This window comes from Oratosquilla oratoria, chromosome 18 (genome assembly GCF_046742065.1).
Source record: "Oratosquilla oratoria isolate Oo_2021 chromosome 18, ASM4674206v1, whole genome shotgun sequence".
NCBI classification, from domain to species: Eukaryota; Metazoa; Arthropoda; class Malacostraca; order Stomatopoda; family Squillidae; genus Oratosquilla; species Oratosquilla oratoria.
Window position 1 is genome coordinate 13,336,533 of NC_134794.1, and position 6,263 is coordinate 13,342,795.

A 6,263-nucleotide genomic window follows, 5' to 3' on the forward strand; every position below is an offset into this window, starting at 1 on the left:
GTGAGTCCTTTGTGTCTTATGTGAGTTTGTGAATAATTTGTGTCATATGAGTTTGTGAGTCCTTTGTGACATATGAGTTTGTGAGTCCTTTGTGTCTTATATGAGTTTGTGAGTCCTTTGTGTCTTATATGAGTATGTGAGTCCTTTGTGTCTTATATGAGTTCAGAATAACCCAGCGGTTCAGCCTTGGATGTCACCAAGGCCAAATTTGAGATAAGATTTCTCAAACTCACAAAGTCTCAGAATATGTGACGATTTATGACGTCATACGAGGTACAGCCCCCGCCTACTCCTTCCTCTGGGTTCTTATCGTTGAATTCAATCATCAAAGTTAATCAAAGATAATTTATTTTGGGTTTCGTCTTCATGTCTGCGACTGATAGAACGTGATGAGTGATAAGTCGAAGAAGAATTTGATCATTTGGATAAATTTATGTACAAACCACAAGAAGATGCATATTTATGTGGATATGCACAAAATTTAAATATAGGCGTATGCGCGCGCGCACACACACACACACACACACACACACACACACACACATACGCTTACGTACTAATGCGTGTATACACGCATCTCTACCGTTTTATCATTTGTAGATTCGTTTGATATAGATATTTTCAAATACAATCACATACAAGATAACAATACCTGAATTATTGAAACTATTGTCAAATAGTTCGAATGTAACTATGTAACAAATACATTTTAAATTGACACAAGAAAACTTCTTTGAAATTTAATACTACGCGGACACACTATCAATGAGCGACATCTTATATTCATCCTTCACTGATATCATAATGCTATATTTGTCTCTTTGCAAGTAAGTGCTCATGGTGTAGTGGTTATCACATCTGTCTAACACACAGAAGGTCCCAGGTTCGAGCCCTGGTGAGCACAGATCTTTTTTTCTCTAATTTCTTTAATAAGAGGGTTGGCATCATTCCGTCCATCGGCAACATTAGTATATACGCATGGGGCACGCTTGTGCGCACACACACGCACGTGCGCGCGCGCACACACAAGCACATGCACACGCACGGACACGCACACATACACACGCACGGACACACACACACATACGCACGCACGGACACACAAGCATATACGCACGGACACACAAGCATATACGCACGGACACACACACACGCATGCACACACACACACACACACACACACACACACACACACACACACACACACACACACACACACACACACACACACACACACACACACACACACTCGCTCTATCTCACTCACATACACACACACACACCCACTCTTTCTCTCTCGCTCTCTCTCTCTCTCTCTCTCTCTCTCTCACACACACACACACACACACACACACACACACACACACACACACACACACACTCTCTCTCTCTCTCTCTCTCTCTCTCTCTCTCTCTCTCTCTCTCTCTCTCTCTCTCTCTCGCTCGCTCTCTTTCACACACACACAGACACTTTCTCTCGCTCGCTCTCTCTCTCTCTCTCTATCTATCTATCTATCTATCTATCTATATCTCTGTCTCACACACACACACACACACACACACACACACACACACACACACACACACACACACACACACACACACACACACACACACACACACACACTGATTTTTATCCGATACGCAGGAAGCATTTAAATCACATTTAATATTTTTTTCGCGCATGCGCAGTGGGGACTGATGGACTGACGTTGTGGTGCAGATCACTTCATCGTACTTGAGGCACGTTTTCAATTAGCATTCTTATGAGCCATCGTACTCCTCGATCCTTCCAGAGGCCCACCAGACATCTGGACCAAGTTTCTGCCAAAATTTTACGTTTTCTTCGGTTCTGACAGATACAAAAATTTTTGAGGAAACACGTGTATACAAAAATACGTTTGATACTAAGAAAAATATGTATATAAAATTGAAAGTACAATATATAATATTTGCAAAGTTTTCGTGGATTATGGGTCTTGTGTAGGTGTCTGGAATAGTGCTGTAGTGGTCCCCAGCCATCTTCTGATCCCTCCAGAGGACCACCAGACATCTGGACCAAGTTTCTGCCGAAATTTTACGTTTTATTCGGTTCTGACAGATACATAATTCTTTGAGGAAACGGATGTATAGTTTTCGTGAATTATGGGTCTTGTATGCGTGTCTGGAATAGTGCTGTAGTGGTGGTCACCAGCCACCTTCCGGGACTGGAAAAAAAAAAAAAAAAAAAAAAATCATGAACTTCGTGTGGCTCTCCGACTGAGCCTCGCCCTCCACTTGAAGACATTGCTACCAATCAGAGGCCAAGATAAGGGATAAGGGGAGGAGCCAATCTGATATTACCAAAATGAACAGACTATATTTGCAAAAAAAAGAAAAAGTAAAATAAATAGAAAATATAAAGATACCATGGGAGACAAGAACTGAGGGGGGATGCTTAGCGGGGGCGGGTTGGGGGGGATTAGATATTTTTGTGCCAAATGGGAGCGGTGGGGGGGAAGAGAGATGAGGTGGGGGGGACTAAAATTGGCGGTTTTGCGTGATCACCCTAAAGCAATTACGGAATCCCTGAACAAGAACCTGCGTGATCCCCCTTCCCCCTTCTCCCCCTTTCTCCCCCCCCAAAGCAATTACCAGGTTCCCGCACAAGAAATTCGCGCTAATTGATGTCCTCGTTGTGTTGAATGTGGAATGACGGGTGCCACGGGGGTAAGGTGCCAACCAGTGCCAACCACGTGAGAAAAGACTAATTACTTTAGGTGCATACATTTATTTTTTTTATTTTTTTATTTTTTTATAACTTTGTCTTCCTCTGCAACGAAGCATTGGCTGTATAGTTATGCATCCATTCAATACTTCAGAGTTTTTTGTTTTTTTTCTTCGTTTTGCGTCCATTCAGTACTTCAGATTTTTTCTTAGTACTGAGGTATTGGCTGTATAGTTATCATGCATCCATTCAATACTTCAGAGGTTTCCTTTTTTTCCTTTGTACTGAAGTATTGGCTGTACAGTTATTATGCATCAATTCAATACTTCAGTGTTTTTTTTTTTTTTTTTTTCTTGTTTTTTTTTACTTTGTCTTACTCAGAACTGAGGTATTGGCTGTATAGTTATGCATCCAATCAATACTTCAGAGGTTTTCACTGGCTTCCCTACGGGCATGTCATACGTTACTTGTCTATGTTGGAGCAAAGAGTGATAAGTTCCCATCCCCTTGTAATAAACCCTGTATTTGCAAGAAATGGACTGTTTTTTTATTCATCTTTATGGCACCCCATATATATATATATAATATATATATATATTATATATATATATATATATATATATATATATATATATATGTGTGTGTGTGTGTGTGTGTGTATTATGTGATGCTGGTTTTTGAAAAGTTGATTTATGAACGATACATAATCATAGTCTCGCACACACACACACACACACACACACACACACACACACACACGTACACACACACACGTACACACACAAGATATGCAGTTCACGAAATATGTTCAAAGTTGAGAGCACAATCGAGGTTGAAGAGCAGAAGACTGCTCTTGTTTAAACTTTTGGTCTTCGTCCTCATCATTATCTTCCTCCTCCTCCTCCTCCTCCTCCTCCTCCTCCTTGGAGGGGAGGGGCACCTGGTCCGTGAATATGTACTACAAGTTACATGCAAATAGTATCGTCCATTCATTTTCATAATGTCAGAGGCTCCGCCCCCTTCCCCCGGTCTTGGCCCGCCATTGGCCGCCGCCGTCTCTTCGTGTCGGGATGGTGCCGCCTCCTCCAGTGACGTCACAGTGGTGGGCGGAGCCTCTTTGTTTTTAAGAAAAAAAATTGTCTAACTGATGCTGACTGTATCGAAGGCCTATTGTTCAGTTATAGCTGTAATTGTTATTACTCTTATTGCTGTTATTATTATTGTTTATTATTATTATTGATGTTATTTTTACTTATGAACGTTAATATTATTACTATTACTCTTATATTATTATGTCTATCTTTATTATTATTATTATTGTTATTGTTGGTGGTGGTGGTAACATTGTCATCATTTTTGGCAAAAACATCCAAAGCTATCAACTTAAGAAGATGGAAGCAAATTTGCTAACGAGCAAGCAAGGGGACAATACCGCTAAGTAAGGCGCTCTCCGGGTCCGGTCGCCGGAAGAAGAAGACGAAGAAGAAGAAGAAGAAGGCTCTCCCGCTAACAACACGAGTCGATCAGACCGACGAGCAAAAATACATTTTCTGCCAAGTTCCCTTACAAAGGTTTTACTTAGACTCACTACGGTCCTTTGTTGGGGACTGGGGAGGGTGGTGGGGAGGAGGGGGGAGCTAATACTCCCCCCTCCTCCCCCCATCCTGTCGTTGGGGAGGGGGGGTCAGTTCGCTCTTATGTTGGGGTGTTATTTTCCTGTGTACTATGAGGTAGATACAATTTGGTAAATGTACTCACACGTACGCGCGTGCACACACACACACACACACACACACACACACACACACACACACACACACACACACGACTCGATGGTGTGTTGGTTAGAGTTCCCGGCCGCCACTACGGCGGTCCGGGTTCGAGTCCCTCCCAGGGCTGAAATAATTTCAGTATCGCTCCGCTGCGAGTCGTTACTCCAACTCTCGTGGGCTGGAAATTGAGTGTGTGTGTGCGCACGCGCGCGTGTAAGGTCACAGCATTACCCATAGATCGATCATATATGAACTCTGAGCTCTCTTGCGGGAGGGAAATAGCTGTCGATCACGAGTCCAATTCGTGATTCAAGACTAATGGTGAATCACACACACACATACATACATTATGAAATCTGAGCTCTCTTCAGGGAAGAAAATAGCTGTCGATCACGAGTTCAACACACACACACATGAGCTCTGAGCTCTCTTCCGGTAAGGAAATAGCTGTCGATCACGAGTCCAACACGTAATCCAAGACAATGGTGAATCACACACACATACATTATGAGTTCTGAGCTCTCTTCCGTAAGGAAATAGCTGTCGATCACGAGTCCAACACGTGATCCAAGACAATGGTGAATCACACACACACACACATACACACACACACATTATGAGTTCTGAGCACTCTTCCGGGAAGAAAATAGCTGTCGATCACAAGTCCAACACGTAATTCAAGACAATGGTAAATCACACACACACACACACACACACACACACACACACACACACACACACACACATTATGAGTTCTGAGCTCTCTTCCGGGAAGGAAATAACTGTCGATCACTAGTCCAACACGTGAACCAAGTGAATCATACAAACACACACACATATGCACACACACACACTATGAGTTCTGAGCTCTCTTCCAGGAAGGAAATAGCTGTCGATCACGAGTCCAATTCGTGATTCAAGACTAATGGTGAATCACACACACACATACATACATTATGAAATCTGAGCTCTCTTCAGGGAAGAAAATAGCTGTCGATCACGAGTTCAACACACACACACATGAGCTCTGAGCTCTCTTCCGGTAAGGAAATAGCTGTCGATCACAAGTCCAACACGTAATCCAAGACAATGAGTTATGCACACACACACACACACACACACACACACACACACACACACACACACACACACACACATACATTATGAGTTCTGAGCTCTCTTCCGTAAGGAAATAGCTGTCGATCACGAGTCCAACACGTGATCCAAGACAATGGTGAATCACACACACACATTATGAGTTCTGAGCACTCTTCCGGGAAGAAAATAGCTGTCGATCACAAGTCCAACACGTAATTCAAGACAATGGTAAATCACACACACACACACACACACACACATTATGAGTTCTGAGCTCTCTTCCGGGAAGGAAATAACTGTCGATCACTAGTCCAACACGTGATCCAAGACAATGGTGAATCACACACACACACATTATGAGTTCTGAGCTCTCTTCCGGTAGGGAAATAGCTGTCGATCACGAGTCCAGCACGTGATCCAAGACTTCACACACACATACATACATTATGAAATCTGAGCTCTCTTCAGGGAAGAAAATAGCTGTCGATCACGAGTTCAACACACACACACACACATGAGCTCTGAGCTCTCTTCCGGTAAGGAAATAGCTGTCGATCACGAGTCCAACACGTAATCCAAGAAATGGTTAATCACACACACACACACACACACACACACACACACACACACACACACACATACACACACACGAGCTCTGAGCTCTCTTCCGGAAAGGATATAGCTGT

The 6,263-nt window shown here is 42.9% G+C and overlaps 1 non-coding gene across 1 annotated transcript; it reads left to right on the forward strand.

Annotated features, from left to right (window-relative positions):
• Positions 1 to 831: 831 nt before the first annotated feature.
• TRNAV-AAC (transfer RNA valine (anticodon AAC)) lies at positions 832 to 904 on the forward strand. Its single transcript has one exon. It is a non-coding gene; the product is annotated as a tRNA-Val (tRNA).
• Positions 905 to 6,263: the final 5,359 nt, after the last annotated feature.